Below are 22,431 nucleotides of genomic sequence, written 5' to 3'. Positions count from 1 at the left end.
CTTGTGTCACTGTGTCACAATGAATCCCATGATGCTCGACTGTAATCCACCAATAAAACATTTTAAACTGTTGTCGATCATATTTAACCATTGATGTTCATGGCATGTTCTTATACTTGAATTTCTGATACCTACAAAAAAATACATATATAGAATTAGTGAAGAAGTCCACCAAGGTTTATGTACAAAAAAACCCTTATTTTTCTATATATTAGCAATAAATAATTGAAAATTTAAATAAAATAATGGCAGTCTTACACATGAAATAACTTGAGATTGATTTAACAATCCACATGCAAGATCTGTACACCCAGAACAATATAGTACTACTGTGAAAATAAAGCAGATACCACAATCAGAAGCCTATAATATGTTTGTGACAATGTCAATTCTCTCCAAATTGACTTACAGATGATTCACAATCCCCGAAAAATTCTCAGAAGGCTAATTTGTAGAGATTGACAAGCTACTTCTAAAATTCACGTGGAAATGCAAAGGACCCAGAATTGCCAACTTATCTCACAAAGAACACGATTAGATGACTGACTGTGCCTGATGTTAGACTTTCTACAAAGCCACAGCGATCGAGATGGCATGTTATTGACATGAGAAGAGACACGTAGAAAAATGGAATATATTGGTGGATGTCTGAAAACATATCCTGGTTCAATGAAGGAGAATACCATGCAACAAAAGGGAAAGAAGTAGATGAAAACAAACATTTTACATACTATGTTGAGCTCCAGATCAATTTACACCTTAATATGAGAGATGCAGTAGTAAATAATCTAGGAAAAAAAAAAACACTTTAGGACCTTGTAGTAGTGAAAGATTTCCTAGAGTGAACACAAAACCCATGAACTGTAAATAATTATAGTTCTGTATAATTATATAATTATTAATGCACTTTCCATCCCTCCATGACCAGTAAGTTCTATAGACAGAGGGACTGTTGGAGGGCAGGGGCATTGAATGCAAGTCCAGTGTGCTTGGAGGATAGACAAGAAAAGAGACTGGCCCTCGAGGCCAGGAGGATGCAAAACTGGATGATAATGAGAAGTGGGCTGCTGCGGTCACCACCAGGACAGAGGAGGAGTGCGGCTGGAGGCCATGTGGATTCTGATGGGCCTGCTGGATGATTCAGGTTCTTCCTACAACCACTGCTCGCCCTAGCTTGGAAAGTAGATGCTGGAGGACTTTTCCTCAGAATTATAGCATGCTCAGACTCTCTCTCAGAACCTACTTAGTACACCTGTTATTAATGTTGCCTTGTCTAGAGGAAAACAGCCCTTCTCCCTCCCTCTGCTCTCCTAACACTTGAAATGTTCCACAACAAAAGTCATTATCTGTATAGGCAATATTAAGTAGAGGTACATACGTGGACAGATAGATAGATGGAGAGGTAGATAGACAGAAAACTACAAAGCTCTCTCGGGATGCTAACTCTGCCCCTGTGAGGTGATCACCCCGTATTATCATAAGCTCTCCACTGGATGCATTAGGTCCTCATTGATTTTTCATGCACACTTTTCCTGGGGCCGCTTGCAAATGTAGAAATAATACAATAGTCCTTAAAATATGTAAAATTATGTTCAGGTGCCGCGCTTCTGCTATCACGCCACACTGGTGCACTTGAACCAATTATCTGTTATTCTTTCATGTTCATCTCTCCAACTGGGAAACATCTGGATCCCAATCACTGATGGGTTGACCCATTTTCTGATCAAATTTGTCTTACTTATGGAACCATTAAGTAGAAAAAAAAAATCAACATCAGGGGTTTCACCTTCCCACAACCCCACTCACATATCACAGGGTATTTATACCACACATCAGGAATGGCACACCCCAGATGTACTGGCTCCTTGATGCACACAGAAATTTCCCAAATGGCATGATTGCTGGATTTTCGGCATCATGATTGCTGATACTGGAAGAATTTGGAAGCTCTAGCACCAAATGTGAATGTTATAGGCCGTCCCTCATCTGTCACCTGCTGTTTACCTTCCTCTAACCAAAGGAAATTCACACATGCAGTGACTCAAACTTTGCTATGTTGTTTCCCACCCTGTGTCTTTGGAAATACTTTAAGTCTCCAACTGGAAACTGTATCTACCCATACATGTTCCCGAAATCTGTGATTCAGTGTGCACGGCTGAGCCTCAATGTTGCAGCTAAGCTGAAAATTCTCCTCTAGTGGGAGGATTTATTTATTTGACCTCAACAGCATGTTCATGAAATATTGGGTTTCCTCCTCTTGTGGGATCCTTCCAGGTTCCGAGACCCCCCTGAAGGTAGCAGAGTGCAGCTAGCCTGGACCTCATCCTACTCCAGCTGATGGGCCTCTGGAAGATGCCTAACTGTTCTCTGTGTTGGAGAACTGGCACACACAGAGATGTCCTTTTGAAGATGAAATTAGTTATGGTTTAATGTTGAAAAAATACCTTACAAGAGCTTCTGGAGCACAGTGTTTGTCACACTTAAAAGAGTTTAAACATCTCTACCCACCCCACCCTAGCAGACCTCTTTGTGTAAAGACAGCACTTACACATTTCTGTGTCCTGTATGCGTAGCATTAGGTTAGAAATACAGTTAGTGCTCCTTAAAAGCAAGAATAAGTTTTTAAGAGAAAAACAAAACCTTGCTTAGTTGTTTTCTATAATGACTGTTATCTGCCTCAAATCAAGGGGACAAAATTACTATTTTTAAAGACGTGCTTATGGGGCGGAGCTTATTCCACTTGAAACTCGGAGGCTACCACCTGGGTAAGTCTAGCTGGTCTGCTGGAAAGGTCAGGCCACACTGGGGTGGACCAGGGTGGTCCCGCTGACTGTCAGCAGACTCTCACGTGGAGGGGACTCCCCTGGGCCATTCAGCAAGCAACTTCCAGGGTTCCAGGGATTCAAGAGAAACATTAGCAAACCATCCCAGACTGGGAACCACCCAGCTGATTCACAGAATATTGAATTACATAAAATGTATATTGTTTTAAGCTATTAAATTCTGAAAGGATTCATTACACAGGACAAGCTAACAGATGCAAGTGGCCTCCTTTCTTCCCATGCAAATCCTATGTAACTGGAATAGTATCTGGGACATAATCAATATTCAATAAATATTTGCATCAGACAATGTAACTTAGTAAGAAGTGACTTCTTGGCTTGAAACTTTGCCTCAGCTTCCTCATCTAGTACTGAGACCATTTCATTGGATTGTTTTGAAAATTAACCAAGTTTTTTTGGCAGAGTTACCTAGCACAATGTGTAGCCCAGGCTAGGAACTCAGTATATATCTACTTTGATTATAACACGATGCTTACATTTTAATTACCTGATAATTTATTTTGGCTCTCATTGCATAAATAAAGATAAATCACAATCAATATCACAAACATAATTAACTTAGCATCTATTGCATGCCAAACTCTGTCCTAAATTTTTGTCCTGGATGTTGTCATTTACTTATCATATTTATTTAAATACTCTTCTGAGATATCATTTTTCCTCTTTTGCAATTCACAACTCCTGGGGAAATGAGCACACATTTTAGTTATTGTTAGGAAGGACAAGAAAGTCAATAATCTGTCTGTAGGGTACACAAAAGTGAAATTCTAGAAAACACACACAATGGGAGTGAGCTTTCCTATCCTTCTTCATTGGAATGGTGGGGTTTCCTCTATACCACGCAAAGCTGAGATCTAAGCAACTAAACCTTAGTGATATGGCTGGTATTGCTCTGCTTATGCAAATTTATGTAAATGTCCAGTGGCCTCTAGTTCCAGCCTCAAAGCATCCATGCGAGGGCCAAGGGGGACATGAATGTTAATGGAAAATGGGACCATGTGCCATAGTATGGACCCTAGGACTTAGGGAAAGCTACTATTTCACAAAACTACCCCTTCCCAATGCTGAGTGCCAGCATAGCCCATGGATATCATTCAAACTTTACGGTAAATTCCCAAGGAAGTCATTATATCCTGTTTCTAAACTGTGGACAATGAGGTCCAGAGAATTTGAGTGATTTGACCAAGATCACACAGCTCGAAAGCAACACATTTACTCTGTCTCCCTAGAGTACAATTCCCCAGATGGACTTGGCCTTCATTTCAATCTGCATCCTCACCTCCCAGAGAAGACTTTATGACATAATTGAAATTTGTTCATGAATTCATTCAATAAAAATATATTGATCATTTATCACAGGTCAATCACAATTTAGGGAAAAATCTGACATGCAAACACATTTGCATCTGGGAACTCACAATGTCATCTACAATAATGAAAATGAAAAGCTGTCTAAATGCTCAACAATAGAGAATCAGTTAACAGATTGTTAGATATTTACAGCATGGAATATCCTAAAGTATTTTAGGAGAAAATCTAATGATACAGAGCAGGAACTGATGCTCTCACTCTGCCACACCTTTTACGTGAGTTTTGGGGGACAAAGTTGTGACTGTTCATTCACGGCTCCTTTCCTCTGCATGCAAAGTTCACTATTTTTTCTGATGCAAACCAAACAGCCCACAAAGCTTGAAATATTTATTATTTTGTCAACTTGTAATCTGATATTCATAAAATGGGAGGTGCAAAGAGCACACAGGGAAAATCTGCTTTCAGGTATTTTGAGGGCAGTTTCTTTCCAGTTGGTTGAGATCAGTCAGTGCACCAGCTGCTGCCTTGGCAGACCCAGGGATGGCTCACACAGCTCTGCTGGAGAAGTCCACAGGCCAATCAGCTGGTAGAAAATGGCAGTCTAAAGGGAATGGAATCTGTTTACATCAAATTCATGAATGAGTGAGAAGACCAGAAACTAGGAAACTATGCAGAACACACTTAATTGTGAAGGTCTAGAAGAATGAACTACAGCAGTAGAATTATTGGAGACATTCTGCAATCCAAATTATAGCAGAACATTTTATGGGCCTCTAACACAAAATAATAATCCAATAATAATCCCAAGAGGACAAAAAGAGAAGAAGAGAAAATGATTAGAAAACTCAGCATGATAAAATGAGTGTTCACGTGCATATATGGGCCATGTGGGCTTGCACAAAAGTAAATAGATACTCCCAGATGTATATGAAAAGTCATCCATTCCTTTCCAAGTTATACAGAACAGTAGCACCTCAGGTTATAAAGTGTATTTGCAATACATTTCAAAGAATCCATATAACATCACCTCTGTTTTCTGAGAAAGATGCAATTACATTCTGATAATTGACAAGAAAAGAATAGTCAGTGACCCTCCCTGGAATATGGATGGAAGTATAATGGACCAAAAGAGGAATCACAGTTTAAAAGTTTTTAAATTTATGCAGATTTAGAGTGAATTGGAAACAAACACATTGCATTTTGCAACCTTTGTGAGCAAGTTAAATTAATGGGGGCGGATGAATAGCTTGGCTTAATTTGTTTAAAGCAGTCAAAGTTTTCAATGAATTCATAGAATTAAAATCTGTGAGCAAGTTGTTCAAGAGAGTGAGAGAGCAAGCCAAGCTGTTGGATACAAAAGCAACACCCAAGACATTTCCATCCTTATTTGAAATATAGGATGTAACATTTGGTAACATTCAGTTACCAAAGTGTCTAATGGAAAAACATTCACTCACAATAGTAGTGAGTAGGTACAATAAAAATTTGGCAAAAGACATATCCCATGACTATGAAGATAATTTCCAAAAAGCCACTGAAGTACTCAAAAGAAGACCTAAATGAAGCAGTCAGTTCCTTCATATTAACCAACAGCACAAAAATGTCAATCCTCCAAATGGCTATTTAGGTTGAATCCAGCTACAATCCAGCTGTTTGGCTTGTCTGAGAATTTGCCATGTTGTCATAAAATTAGCATGAGAGAACAAAGATCAATAAAATTAAGACAATGTTAAAGGAAATAAGATGGGTGCCTGTTCTCAAGCATCATGATGCATAACGATCTCCAGGTAATTAAAACTGCAGAGATGAGACAGGGGAGAGAAAACTGAGCCAAGACACAAAATGGACCTCGCTGACATAAACCTGAAAAGGTACAGAGGAGAGGTCAAGCAGTAGTAGGGGAAAGGGATCACCCCATAAAATGTAAAGGAAAACAGCTTCTCCAGGCAGTGGCCAGACATCCCCCAGGCCGGCTGCACAATGCCACAGCTGCCAACATGGTGTGCTGGAGGGGCCCACTTAGCAGTGTCCTCGAAGAAGACGCTGTAACAAATTCTTAAAGATATAAAGGAAAACTTTAAACTCTTAAAGAATATACAAGAAGTATCTTTGTCATAAAGTAGTGAAGAATTTTCTAAAAAAAAAAATCTGAAACACAAACCTTACATAATAAGAAATTAAATCTAGTGAGACTGATTGGAAAACTTGATCGCATTGTAAGCAAGCATTGCTGCAAACCAAAGAAATCCTAATGATGAAAAAAATTGATGAAAAATTGAGAGAAGATGTTTATGAAGCGTTGCATCTGATACAGGAAATGTATCTAGAATACACCATTTATACATTTTGGTAAAGTAAAAAAACAGCATATTACAGGGACACAGTCACATCAAGGTTTATAGCAGCACAATTCCCAATAGCTAAACTGGAATCAACCTAGATGCCCTTCAGTAGATGAATGGATAAAAAAAAATGTGGCATATATACACAATGAAATATTGTTCGGCATTAAAAGAGAATAAAATCATGGCATTTGCAGATAAATAGATGGAGTTGGAGAATATCATGCTGAGTGAAGTTAGCCAATCCCCAAAAAACCAAATGCCAAATATTTTCTCTGATATGAGAAGCTGATTCATAGTGGGGTTGGGAGGGGGAGCATGGGAGGAATAGATGAACTCCAGATAGGGCAGAGGGGAGGGAGGGGAAGAGAGGGGGCAGGGGGGTAGAAAAGATAGTGGAATGAGATGAACATCATTACCCTAAGTACATGTATGAAGACACTAATGGTGTGGATATACGTCTGTACAACCAGAGATATGAAAAATTGTGCCCTATATGTGTAATATGAATTGTAATGCATTCTGCTGTCATATATAAAAAAATAGAATAAGAAAAAATAAAAATAAATAAATAAATAAAAGAGAGCAAGCTCACAGGAAATTGACTAAACATTCAAGAGGATATTCTAATGAACAATATATAGAAAAATATTTTCAGCCTTATTAGTAATCTGAAATGTACAGATAGAAACAGTGAAAAGATATCTTTCATATTTCTTATTTCTTTTTTAATTTCTTCCAAATTTTATTTTTTTTTGAGCTGTGATTTTTTTTTTGGTTTTTCTAAAATTTTAATTTGTTATATATGACAGCAGAATGCATTACAATTCATATTACACATACAGGGCACAATTTTTCATATCTTTAGTTGTACACAAAGTAGAATCACCGCATTCGTGTCTTCATACATGTACTTAGGGTAATGATGTTCATCTCATTCCACTGTCTTTCCTACCCCCCTGCCCCCTCTCTTCCCCTCCCACCCCTCTGCCCTATCTAGAGTTCATCTATTCCTCCCATGCTCCCCCTCCCAACCCCACTATGAATCAGCCTCCTCATATCAGAGAAACATTCAACATTTGGTTATTGGGAATTGACCAACTTTACTTAGCATGATATTCTCCAACTCCATCCATTTACCTGCAAATGCCATGATTTTATTCTCTTTTATTGCTGAACAATATTCCATTGTGTGTGTGTGTGTGTGTGTATCACATTTTCTTTATCCATTCATGTACTGAAGGGCATCTAGGTTGGTTCCACAGTTTAGCTATTGTGAATTGTGCTGCTATAAACATTGATGTGGTTGTGTCCCTATAGTATGAGGTTTCGATATAGACGGAGGAGTGGGATAGCTGGATCAAATGGTGGTTCCATAAAATTCAACTCAAAGCGAATCAAGGACCTAGGATTTAAACCAGAGACACTGCATCTATTAGAAGAAAAAGTAGGCCCAAATTTCTATCATGTCAGATTAGGTCCCAACTTCCTTAATGAGACTCCTATAGCACAAGAATTAATATAAAGAATGAATAAATAGATGGATTCAAATTAAAAAGATTTTTCTCAGCAAAAGAAAAAAATCAGGTAAATAGAGAGCTTACAATTTGGGAGCAAATTTTTACCACATGAACATCAGATAGAGCACTAATCTCTAGGCTATATAAAGAATTCAAAAACCTTAACACCAATAAAACAGATAACCCAATCAATAAATGGGCCAAGGAGCTGAACAGTCACTTCTCAGAAGAAGATATACAATCAATCAACAAATCTATGAAAAAATGTTCAATGTCTCTAGCAATTAGAGAAATGCAAATCAAAACTACTGTAAGATTTCATCTCACTCCAGTCAGAATGGCAGCTATTAAGAACACAAACAACAAGAAGTGTTGGCGAGGATGTGGGGGAAAAGGCACATTCATACATTGCTGGTGGGACTGCAAATTGGTGCAGCCAATATGGAAAGCAGTATGGAGATTCCTTGGATGAGATGTGTTTTTACACCTGCAGGTTTTTCAATGCACAAATGTCTGAGGACACTGGTTAGTACGAATCTCTGGGGACAGAGAAACTCTGTGTGCTGTTGGTAGCATGTGAAGCTGGTTCAATAGTTCTGGAGAAGGATGGATTCAGTCTAGGAAAGCTCAACTTATCAATGTCCTCAACCCAGAAATGTCACTTCTAGGCAGACAGCAAAGAGTGACTTGCTTATGTGCAAAAACATAAACAATGCAAAAAGTTTCTTTCAGCATTTTCTGTAAGAAATAAAACTAGCAAGTCAGGTATCCCTCCAGAGACAAATGGACTGAAAATGTGACTATTCTTTAATGAGAATACTAGGCAGAAATGAAAGGGAACTGTCACTACACAGGTCAACATGGGTGATTTTCTAAACATTTTTTTTTTTGCATTAAAACTTTGTAGCCAGCTTTGCTACTGGTTATGAAGGCATCATATTCTATTTGACAGATGAAATCAACAGACAGCCCCACAGAAAATGGCTATAGAATATGCACATGATTTCATGATTTAACCAGCAGCTATTAAGGCACTGATTAGTGAGCAGATGGGGATGGACCCCGGGGGTGCCCCTGCTCAGAGGAAGGGACGGCACAGAGTGAGTCCCCATTGCCAAGGTTAGCCAGAGACCAGTGCAAGAAGCAGGGCTTGCAGGAGATCAGGGGACCCATGGAAAACCATCATCTTTCTGACTGGAAGAATCAGGAAACTAAATGTGGAAAATGGTGGCTTCTGGAGAGAGTGGAGGGTTCTAGAAGCAAAAGAGCCAGAGGTGACTCCCCCAAATCCTGACTACCTGTGTCTCCTACTGACCTGTGCCTCTCAGATGCACAGACTGAAAGCATTCTGGCTGAAACCCAAACATCCAAGTGAGGTGAGCAGAGACCCAGGAAGGAGAACCTGCGGGTCATGTTCCTGTGACCTTATTGCTCTGTTCACCAGAGAGAAGTGAAAGAAGGCTTTACCACTTAATGCTTTTCTGTCAGGTTCAATCCAAACACCCAACACAGGAGAATAGGGAATAGAATGCATTTTAAAAAGCATTCAACAAAATTCACTATTCAACAAAAATGATTTTTAAGAGTCAAAGCAAAATAAAGATGATTTCGGATCAAATCCGTAAGAGAGCCACCACCAACAGGTCCAGAGTTCAGAAAATGCTGAAGAAATTGCATTCAATGAAGGAAATAAAACAAAGTCAAAAGCAAATCTTCAGCAAGAAATAAAGATCATTATAAATAATATAGATCTGTGTAAACCCCAAAATCTATTTTTATTTATTCCTTCTAATTCTTAATAATGAATTCAAACACTTTGTTTTCATGAGCTTTTTCACCACTATGACTATGCTAATTTCCAACCATAATGACTTTAGAGGAGGAAAAGTTTATTTAAGGGCTCAGAGTTTCTAAGGTCTCAGTCCATACACAGCCAGCTCCATTCCCTGGGGGCTCCAGGGGAGGCAGGACATCATGGCAGAAGAGTGTGGCAGAGGGAAGCAGCTCACATGATAACCAGAAAGCAGAGAAAGAGAGTCCACTCTCCAGATACCAAATATCAACCCCATAGCCACAATGACCACTTCCTCCAGACACACCCCACCTGCCTCTCAGTGGGCATAAATGTTATGTGACAAAATCAAATACATTTTTATGAAAATTGCAACTTCATAAAGGACATCCATAGAAATGTACGACTAACATCTCACTTTGTGGACAAAACTGAACACTTCCCCTAAGATCAGGAACAAGACAGACATCAGGTCTAGCTATTTCCACATGGCACCAGAGTCGAGATTTAGCCAAGAAAACCAGGCAAGGAAAATAAAGACCACCCAGATGCAAAAGAAGTAGTAAAATAATCTCCAGTTGCCAGCGATGTAATTTATATGTCGGTGCTCCTAAGGAATTCACCAAAAATTCATTCAGAAAATAAAAGCATACGTTAATATAAGGGCTTAATGCATGAATGTTCATGGCAACTTACAAGTAAGAATTTATACTGGAAATCAACACACAAATGAACAAATGAATGACAGTGTTAATTTTTATCACACACACCTCCACATTATGAAATAGTGCTGAACAATAGAAAAACATGAATTTCTGATATCTTCAACACCATGGATAAATCTCAAAATAATCATGTTGACTAATAAAGGAGAGAGAAAAAAGATCATATAAAGTATAAGACCTTTTCTAGATCACATAGAGTATAATACCATTTCTACAAAATATAGAAAATGCAAAACCATAAATAGTGACAGAAGCAGATGAGTGGTGGCTTAAGGATGCAGGAGAGAAGCAGGGAAAGGGACTTCAAAGGAGTGTGAGCATATATTGACTGTGGTGATAGTTTTGCTAGAGTACATATATTTTAAAATTTATCAAATCCTACTTTTTAAACATGTACAACACATATGGTATCTTAATTATAAATATTATAAATCTATTTTGATGAAAATAACAATAAAACAACTAAGGAAACTGAAAATACTTGGAAATTACATAACACATTTCTAAAGAATCCATTATCAAAAAAGAACTTGCAAACAACATTTTAAAACTAACTTTAGCTGAATGATAATTAAAGTACAATTTCTCAAATATTTGTGAGATGCATATGAAGTCATAGTTAAAGGAACTTTTATACCAATATATTTTATACTTTAAAAAGGTTACAGTCAATTATCTGAATTCCCACACTGGAGGGGAAATGAAGAAGTAATGTAAAGAAGAATGGAGTAGAAGAAGGAATCAAAGCGGGGGCAGGAGGGATGGGAAAGGGGAGGAGCTGTGAAATGAAACTGACCAAATTATGTTATGTGCATGGATGAACAAATCAAAGTGGATTCCACTTTAATATCTAACTAAAATGCACCATTTAAAAAATCATCAATAAATGGAAGAGAGACCAGTAGAGTAGAGAAATGGGATCGGAGGGAGAAAGGGAAAGAGGGAAAGGGAAATTACTGAAGATTGAAAGGAGAAAGATTGAAAATTGCACTTACAAATTGATCAAAATGAACCCCACTATTATGTGTAGCTAAAATGCACTAATAAAAATGTACAAAGAAGTAATTAAATACAAGTACAAAAGGGACATGATGATAAGAGCAAAAATTAAAATAGAAAATTTAAGCTGAAATTGTTTTTTGAAAGGATCAATAACATAGATAAGACTCTATATAGACTAATGAAGAAAACAAAAAAGAGAAGATACAAATTCCTAATGTTAGGGATGAAAGGAGACATCACTATGGATCCTACAGACGTTAAGAGGAAATGATGGACAGCATCGTGGTAATGAAACTTAGAAGCTAGATTAAATGAGCAAATTTCTTGATGGACAAAGGTAACCAACATTCATGCAACAGAAAGAAAACTTGTATAGCCTACATAAATGCAATTATAGTGTAAGAACTTTTGTGAAAAGAAAAACTATGTGGAGAGCTTCCTTATTGGTGAATATAACTAGACATACATGAGACTGCAGGCCACTAGGAACATGTGCTTGGGGACCTTTTCTTGTTTCTATCTCCTCTTTCTCAGGTCCCCAAATGTAATGAGCTCAATGGTTTCCTCCACCATGCCCTTCTGCCTTGGAACCACACAACTATGGACTGAACCTCTAAAACCATGTCAGGTATTTTGGTTACAACAGTGAAAAGCTAACCAATGCAAGGTCCCAGATACTACAGCAAAGCAAATAAAAGCTTCATCTGCAAATGATAACATCATGTACCCAGGAAATTCTAAGAAATATACAAAACAAACAAAACAGCAGAAATAATTAATTAGTGATCTTCACAATGTGACAGAATACACAGCCATTAAAGCCAATCTAATGAATTTCATTAGTAAGGTGAAATTAATGTTGACCTAAATAAATAAATATATCCAATGTTCTTTTAATGCAAGTACTTTCGGCCTAATTTATTTTAAAAAGCCAATTCTAATTTTAAAATTTATGTGAAAAAATAGAGGATCAAGAAAGGCTAAAATAATTTTCAAAAGTACAGCATGGGTGAAATATTTACATTTCCTGATTGCAACATGTAATAAAAAAGTAATAAAGATGATATAGTATTGGTATATGAATCGGGATATAAATGTAGGGATGTAAGTAAATTAAGTACACTGAAGAGTCCCGACCTATAGCCACAGTTGGGTGGTTAATTAATTGCTGTGGCGATAAAGGGCCCAGTGATGCTATTAAGACCCTTCAGTGAGGAAATGATGGTCTTTGAACAATAGGAACAATGCTTATCCACATGAAAAAATGAGCACTGGACACTTATCTCACACCAGAGACAAAATAGACTCAGATATGTAAGCTGAAACTGTTCGGTGTCTGGAAGAAAATCTCTGTGACAAGGATCAAGCAATTATTTCTAAAACAGGAGCAAAAGCCCAGGCCATGAAAGAAAACAAAAAATGGTAGGAAGGACTTAGTCAAAATTAAAAACCTTTGCTGTCTGAAAGATACAGTTTAGAAAATGAAAAGTCTGCATAGACTGGAAGAAACTATTTTCAAACCACGTATCTGACAAAGAACTGATGCAGAGATTACAGAAAGCATTCTTACCAACTCAGTAACAAGAAAACAAGCAAATCAGTAAAGATTGGCAAAACATTTGAACAGATACTTCACCAAGGAAGATGTATAAAGGGCCAGTGGTATGTGCAATCAGGCTGAAGGTCATTGTCATCCACAAAAAGTAAAATTAATTGCAGAAATCAATTGTGAAATGGTTCTACTTATAACATTTAAAAATATATAAGAAATGCAGTCTATAGTATTGTGTGTTTATAGTGTTATAGTAACATAAATGTATACAAATGCATAGATAGGCCTATATATGTCCACATTAACACATGACATATTAACAGAGTGTTTATGAATATTAAAATGTATATAGTTAGTATAAAAATTAAATAGCAGGTACCGATTTTCAAAATGGAGATTTTAAGGAGGAAACAGGAGGGCTACTGGGACAGTGGGCTGATATGGAAGAAACTTAAACTATAATATTTCATTTCATAAAGCCTGTTAGAAATTGATAGAGTATGGGGTATACTCACAGGATGTGTATATTAATATATAAATCCATAATCCTTTGCCTGAAACCTTTGGGGCAGATGGTTTTGTATTTCAGAATTTTTTTTTTTTTGAAAAGTAATCTGATCCATGTACTGGATCTGACTTAACGGCCCCAGCAGGATCTGAAGCAGCAACCTGTAATTAAACGCAGGCACACGTCTGCTGCAGGAGATATGAATATTCACACAGAGGGCCAGGAAGATGGCTATAAATAGCCCCACTCAGTTCAGGTCAAGGTCTGCTGCCAAGTGAGTTTTCCACAAACTTTCTTTTAAAAATGTGGTTTGAGGAACTTTTTCAGATTTTACTGTTGCCGATCGGGGATTGCACATCTACCGGAGTTCGGGGCAGGCTTAATCTACTAAACATAATTTTAAGAATGGGTAGACCTCAAGACTGAGCGCTCTGTTGATTTCCTACACAACTGTCTTTAGCATAAACATCAACAACTGTCAGGATGCTGGGGCTGAGCCATGGAACCACCTTCCCTGTTGTCGGCCCTGAATAGCTGCCCAGAACCCTCATCTGACACACCTCTCATTGTATTTTCCAGACTGCGCTCACGTTCCAGCTCCAGTGGGCTCTGCACCCCCACCACCACCCTCCCCGCAGGGTGTCATGGGCTCTCGTACTGGTGTCTCATTTTGAGACCCGAGCTTCTGGGTTTTTTAGTCTTTACATCTGCAAATGTTCAAAGCTAAATTTAAATTCAACTTGTTCTACTTCCTTCCAATATGCTTGGCAAAGTACTGTCTGGCTGTTTAGCTCTCTGACTTAGAAGTGGCTTTTATCTGATGCCTGATCTGGCCAGTTCCCCTAGAACCTGCCCCTGTTTCATCAACATCCTCTGGTTGCTGTGGTGATAAAGGGGCCACTGGAAACCCCTTTCAGACTGGGAGCCCCTCTCGGCGTGGGGTACGGACCGTTCACCCCTGGTCCACGGGAGGACACTCCTTTTTAGAACCTCAGACGTCTCCGGCAGGGGCAGCTGCACAGAAGCCCATTTACTTACTTTCCTCCCGTTCCTCACAAGTCAGTGGTTTCTAGATCTGGGGACTGCCTAGGCCTGTAAGATTTCACAAAAGGTTTTTTTCATTCCCGAAGGGACACGTGGTTTGCTCTTTGGAACATAAACTATGTTGGCCTCTTACTTCTCCTTTTATTGTGGACAATGAAAACTTTTTCCATAAAGACTCCTACTTCATGGACCGTGTTAATGAACCACAGGACACATGGTGGGTTAAGAATGAAGTTGTGCCAGTCCAAGGGCTCATGGTTTTACTCTGGATCTAGATGTTTTTATCCCTGCCAAGCAGCAATTTGTTGACAAATTAGAAAGTATATAGCTAAAGACAAACATTTATAGAACACTCAACACCTTTTCCCTAGAGGTGAAAAGAAGACACAGCATTCACACCAATGATCCACACTTTTAAATAGCTCTGACTTCATTCCTGTAAGTCTCCCTTAAGTCACTTGGAATCACCTTTCAGCTACAGGAAATAATCAGAGATGCAAGAAAGACTTGCGTAGGCACCTGCTCCTTGCACTGTTATTCTCACACACACTCACACACACACAGGCAGCTTCCTAAATTGTCACATTTGCAGAAATGGGTAAATATATTTGAGACGTTTTATCATAAAGAATTATTCAGCTACCAAACACCGTACATTTGAGGAATATTAGCTCATGTAGGAAAACAAGTTATAAGTGACATAAAGTGAGAGAATCGGGACTCGTATGTATATACAAAACTGCTGCAGTTCGGATCTGAAATGTCCCCAAAGAACCCATGTGCTAAAGGCTTGGTCCCTCGCTTGGCACAACTGGGAGGTGGTGGGACCTTTTAAAGGCGGGGCCTGGTGGGAGGCCTTAGGTCATTGGAGTGTGTCCTTGAAGGGGACTTGGAAGGTCAGCCTAAGACACTAAGACATATTAGCACTCTCAGTGTGCACATCACATTACACACCGACACACACTGTCCATGGTGCTTGCCTCTGAACCTCAGTGGCCACCTAGATGCTCTTGTGCGGTTTCCAAGTTTTCCACAATAACCAATATTTGTTTTACAAATAGAAGTGAAAACACTCAGCTTGATTTTCACCCCAAAGGATGACCATCAGGAGCTCCGTTACCTGCTCTGGGAACCAAGGACCACTATCCTTAAATTTACTGGGTCACGTGCACCCTGTACTCCAGTTTCAGTATTTTATAAGTAACATTTGCAGCAAACCTTCAGTCAGTGGTGGAAGAACACATCTGCTAAAACCTGATTGATTGAAAGCCACCTGGGCAATATGGAAAGAATCCAGGTTATCCACATGATCTTTCCTCTATGTGGGCTGCTGAGGCAGATTGGTTGATCTAAGCTCTCAGAAGAAGGCACACCTAAACATTTCATTCAAGTCCTGGTGGCACCAAGTCGTATTTAGTAGTCTATGGTTCTTCTCTACCCACTAGCACGGGCCCCCTGTGTGGGCTCTTGGGATGAGCTTCCTTATCCAGTCCAAGATGAGGAGTGGCCAAGTAGCTAAGTTTATGACCTGAAGGTAACCCGCGTGGGTCTGAGCTTATGGCTGTAGATCTTGCAAAATCGCCGAATCAAGCTCCTGTTTCCATTTCTCATTTGTAAAATTAATATAATCAGAAAAGCTCTCAGGTAGAGATTATGTGAGTCCACTCTTTCACTTGTTCCTAATCAGAACCAGAGTGTCCTGGGCACCGGTTCCGTTGCTGGACCTGGAACAGTGAGTGTGACTAATTGAGCCCGGCCTTCATGGGACCTGGGGTCCGTGGAGAGAGGAACAGCAGACCCATCAGCGCAGACACCGTGGTTGGAAGTGCCGTGAACAGTCATGAAGACAACAAAGCAGGGCGAAGGACTAAGGGACAGTGGGGTTGTGTGCCTATTTTAGATAAGGCCATTACCAAAAGCCTCTCCAGACATGACCTGAGAGGAGAAGGTTCTAGAAAAACACCTGATAGCAAGGCGGCTTTATATAAGGAGTGACTTCATATAGGTAATATAGGGAGAACTCACTGAGATGAAGAATGCAAAGCATTCAGCACACAGCCTGAGCACATTAAGCATTTAATAATTTTCATGATATGGCAACATAATAACAGAAATAACACTTTTTTTAAAAAAATGCATGAGAAACAGAACCTGGGCAGGCTGCCATGTGCCCATCTCTGAAGTCTCTTCTTGGGTGACTCTGCACACCTTGTCTGCCCCTCTTTCCCCGTCCACCTCCAGCCTCCCTGCCTCCCCTCTTTTTATTGACCTCAGTGCACAGAACAGGAATAAATATGGCCTTTGGTTGGTGACATGCTTTCCTGCGTCTAATTAGGTATTTAGATATTTTAAATCATATTCAACCATAAACACTACTCTTGAAACAAAATACAGGGGCTGCATGTCTCCCCACCTAACCAGAGGTTCCCACAGACCTCCCATCCCTGCCTCCTCAAGACACGGTGGCCTCCACCCCCAGCTCACCACCGACTCACTTTCCTTTTCATGGAAGGGTGGCATCTGCCTGTGTTCCTAAGAAGCACTATTTGTTTTGCTGGGTTTAGACTTCATAAAGGGACTGTCGTGCTGCCTCATGCACTTGGACATTCTCCATGTCATATTATATTGCCAAGACCTAGCCTTTAATAGTGAGTTGTAACTCTTCATTGATTTTGACCAGTGTCTAATCTGACAGGGAACATTTGTGTTCCTGGATTTTTGCAGTTGTGAGCAATGCAGCTCGGACATGCCTGTGCATCTCTACCATTATACACAAGCAACAATTTCCTTTAAGAATATTCCTAGAAATAGAATTACCAAGGCTTTTTAATTTTTTTTTTACCAAAATCCAGCTTTAGGAGATAATGGCAAAATAGTTTTCAAAGTATTTGCATAAATTTCCCCTGTCACCAATGATACAGAAATGATCCCATAGATTCTGCTGTATTCATTACTTACAACTTTCAGAATTTTAAATCATTGCCAATCCTAAGTACATGGAATATGACTTTGTGAATTGGGTTAAATTTCCTTATCACTAAATGATTGAACGTCTTTTGTTAGTCTTCCGTCACATGACAAAATACATGAGAAAATTAATCTATAAGGAAAACTATGTATTTTGGCTCATATCCCTGAGCTCATATCTCTGAACAGAAGTTTCAGAGGCTTCTGTCCCTGACCACTGGACCCTGCTGCTTTGGGTCTGTAGTAAAGCAGAACATCATTTCGGGGAGCACATGGCGAAGATGCTCACCTCATGGCACCCAGGAAGCAGAGACAAGGAAGGGCCTGGGCCCAATATCCCTTCAAGGACCCACCCCCAACCATCTAACCTCCTTCCAAAAGGCCCAACCTCCCGAATGTCCGTTCACCTCCCAGCAGTACCACAGGCTGGCGACCAAGCTTTAACACGTGAGCTTTTTTAGGGACACTTCTGATCCAAAGTGTAACCCTCTTCCTACGAGGTCATCGACCTTACTATTCATATGCACTTCACCCTTTTTTTCCCCAAATGCTTGATTTTTATGTCAATTATTTGTTAGATGTTTATTGTAAATAGCTACTCCTAGTTTATACTCATATTTTTATTTTCTTCAAGATGAATTTTGATTCATTTGAATAAAATACTTTTTACCTTCTTTTATACTTTTATATTTATGGGTCGATTAAATTCTTAAGACGAAAAATATGTTTCTGTCAGTTTCCTACCATGAGTTTTAATGTTTGGTCTTATACATGAGACCTTAGGATATCTAGAATTCACTTTGTATTTGGTGTGAGGTAGGGATTTTATTTTCCATGTTTAAAGATGGGTAACCATTTTCCCCATTGCTCTTTTTCTTTTTTTTTTTCTTTATTGGTTGTTCAAAACATTACAAAGCCCTTGACATATCATATTTCATACATTAGATTCAAGTGGGTTATGAACTCCCATTTTTACCCCCCAAATACAGATTGCAGACCTTTTTCTGCTCCATAATCTCACATCCTGTTCTGATGTAGATAGTTTTCTTATTTGCAGCCCATTGGTCAATGTGAAGGAGATAAGCACAAGTGTCTGGGATAAACTTTCAAGTTCAGTCTTCATTCTGTAGCAAATATTTTAAAGATCACTTTCAAATTCCATTACCAGAACTATGTTGAATCAACTCTTCAACTTGGAGTGCATTGCTGTCTTTGTAATATGCAGGTCTCCTACTTGTAAACAGGATGAGTTTCTCTCTTGAGGTATTCCTCACATTCTTTAACTAAGATTTCTCTAGGCCATTTCTTTTGGTTTTCTCTTCCTCTTCCTGGGTATCCCCAGGAAGATTCAGAAGTTATGTTCCTTCAGCCCCAATCCAGTCCAAGTCCTCCTGCCTCCCCCTCTGATATTTGGCCCTAGCAGTGATGCTTGTCAATCTAAGCACATGTCATGTCGATTCACAGCTGAGTTTATGTTGTCCTCTCTGCTTTAATGTCCTCTCTTCTCTTCGCACCTGTCTGATACTCATCCATTTGCAATCACTTAGCCCACACATCACCTTTGCCTGGACAGATTTTCTGTTCCTCCAGTAGGGGTGAGTTTCCCATAATGCCTTGTGTTTGCATCTCACACAAAGCCTTTCAAAATTCAAATGAACCGACCCGACCCTACTACTACGTTTGTCTTGTGCCTTAGGCTATAAGCAGAGAAACATATTTTACCACTGGGTTTTCCAGCACTTAATAGAGTCCTATAGAGGATGTTCCTTAAATGAAGTTGCAATATTAGCAAACTAGAGGTCACAGGGAGACAGCTAGGCTAAGCATCCTTAAGTGAAGTACTATTAACAGGAAGAGCCACAGGGCTGAATTCTGGTCCTTGCTTCCCTGGGAACTGGATGGTCACTTCATCACTCCTTCTGTGGACATACTCTACCTCGAGACCTACTTGGAATACTTCTAAATTTTAAAAGAGAAAAAGTCAAAAAGTAGTATTTTGAAAAGACAAGGATGATTACCTACACTTGGCTTTGCTTTCTCTAAAATCATCGCCACCCTCAGTCTTTCCAGAGAAGCCCTCAGATACATCCCATAGTATTGAAATTCTGGCGAGGTCAGAATATCTTCCTGTACCATAGCACAACAAAACCCAGAACAACATCGGGCTGTCGGGCGCTAGACAGAACGATAGAACTTGATGGACAGATGTTCTCTGCTATGCAATTATTAAAAAAATAAGATGGAAAGATGGTCCTTTTTATTTCAAGTATGTAACAACTATTAAAACTGAAGATTCATTGTTGTCCATTATTTAGTAACATTTATAAGGACTTCTTTCTGTTGATTCAGTGAAACAACTGTTAAACTCCGCATTAAAGATTGACTTGTTTTACTATGTCCTTATTTCTATTCCTATCTCTAAGCCCTATTTCACATTGTTAGGAAATCCTCAGTTACTGGGCAGTAAAGGCACAGGGCCCTTCACTGGGTCAGTGTATTTGAAACTCAGCTCCAGAAAATCTGCAGGACCTAGGGTGTAAGCTCTGCTCAGAGTGACCGCAGGGATAAGGTCGGCCTGAGGGCATTAACACATGAGTTTACGACTCCCTGGGAACCCTCAAGACTTAAGACCAGTGCAGCAGAGGGGATGTGCTTCTGATGGGACTAGCCCATCAGAGGGGAAGTTCAGTTCTCCTTCGTCTTTCTCCCCCCCTCCTCTTTTTCCCCAGAAGTCATTCACATTTTGAAGTTGCTGTAGGTCCTTCTGATGCATATTTTTCACATTGACCCTGTATATTTTTTATATGTCAATAACCAGAGTATCCTTGTTATAGGTTTGCTATCTTCACAAATGGTACCCGACTGCGAATATCACTCTGCAACTGGCTTAGACACACTCAAGACTGTTTTTAAGATGTATCCATGTCAAGACGCACAGATCCGGTTCGTTCATTTTAACAGCTGTGCCTCTGTAATCGTCAGGGGTCTTGGTTGCAAACAACAGAAACTGACTCTCATTAAATTAAGCAGAAAAGGATTTAATTAGAAGGATGCTGGGGATTGACAGGAGACACAGACAGAAAGTCGGAAGAAACAAACTCAGGAAAGGGCGGCTGGGGGAAAGCCAGGTTGCCGACATCATCAGCTCCAGAAAAAAATGGTTGGGTTCCCCGGGGGGCTCACCTCTGGACTGTGCCTGCCCCAGCAAGCCACGGGGACCTGAGCCGTGCCTGTCATGCACTCGCTGAGGTTGCTACCGCCATCTTCACCCCAGTCCTCTGCGGGTGCCCTTCCTCTGGGGGCGCTGTCCTTGCCCTAAGAACAGAGCCGGAGTCAGATGAAGCATTCTCCCTCGTCGCACTCACGCTCTGCAGGGAACAGATGACAAAATAATATATTGATATCTGCATCCATATCTCCAGGACCAAGGACACCTGCTCAGGATGCAAAGTCCCAGGTGGAGCCTTGGTGGACATGGGACTGATCAGGTGCAGGTCACAGCTGTTCTGTGGTTGCAGGGAAGCCACAAGAAGGAGAGTCCACCTATCAACTCCCTGACTGCAGCTGGGAGCGGCAAACTACCTGCTAGCCAGAGCGGACCCTGGGACCTCCACGTTGCCATCTCTGTAATTGTTGCTCCAATATCAGGGCATCTGTGGGCCTGGCCTGGCGTTTCCTGGACCGTGGTGACATGTGTCCACTGTCCTGAAGATTTTCCTCCTTTATGGTGGATTGCTCGTCATGCTCGCCTCCCTTCTGTTCTGCGTGGGCCTTTCTCGTTATAGTGTAGGGAGCAGAGGACTCCAGGGTCCTAACTCTGGCTAGGTAAACACGTGGCTTTTCTATTCTCTCAACTCTTGACTTGTCTTTCAGCTGTGTTTGTTTCTAAATCAGCTTTATTGAGAGATCATTTACATAAAACACAACTCATCAGGTTTAAATTACCATTTGATAACTTTGACAAATTTACATAGTCACAATTATGGCAAAGTATATTTCCATCACTCCCCAAATTTCCCTGATGCTCATTTGGAGTTAATGACCTTCTCTCTCCTCTCTCCTGATTTTCCTGTCTGTATGATTTTTTAAGAAAATCTCTGTAGAGTGAAACCAGGCAGGATATAGTGTTTGTGTTTCTTCAAGTGGCCTCAGGGCTTTGAGGTTCGTCCATGTTGTTCCTGTTTTTTTTTCATGGTTGGGTAGTATTCCATCTTGTGAATACACCAGCATGTTTCATCCGTTCATCAGGTGACGGATAGTCACGTTGTATCCAGTTTTTCCAAGTTATGACTAAATCTATCAAGAATATTCAAAAATGTGTTGTGACAGAGACAAAACCCACCTCTATCCTTTCCTAGTCCCAGATGGTCTGAAAATTAAATTGATATAAGATAGATTTGGGGGAGGTACAGGGGATTGAACTCGGGGGCACTCAACCACTGAGCCACACCCCCAGCCCTATTTTGTTTTGTATTTAGAGACAGGGTCTCACTGAGTTGCTTGGTGCCTCACCTTTGCTGAGGCTGGCTTTGAACTCGCGATCCTCCTGCCTCAGCCTCCCAAGCCACTGGGATTACAGGGGTGCACCACTCCACCCAGCTTCTGTTCTGCATCTCTAACAGCCCTGGAGAAGGTTGGCAATTTCTCCATTCTTGGAGTAGCTATTCCAGTGGATGTACTGGTTTTTAAATTTGTTTTTCCCTAAAATCTAGTGATTTTGAGACAAATGATGTCTATCCCCCCCCATCCCTCTGGACACAGAGTTGTGAGAGCTCCTCATCTATTCTGAATTCTACCTCTTTGTGAGCTCGCTGCTTTTCAAATG

This window comes from Urocitellus parryii, chromosome 6 (assembly GCF_045843805.1).
Source record: "Urocitellus parryii isolate mUroPar1 chromosome 6, mUroPar1.hap1, whole genome shotgun sequence".
Classification (NCBI taxonomy): domain Eukaryota; kingdom Metazoa; phylum Chordata; class Mammalia; order Rodentia; family Sciuridae; genus Urocitellus; species Urocitellus parryii.
Note: the sequence above shows the minus strand (reverse complement) of the source record.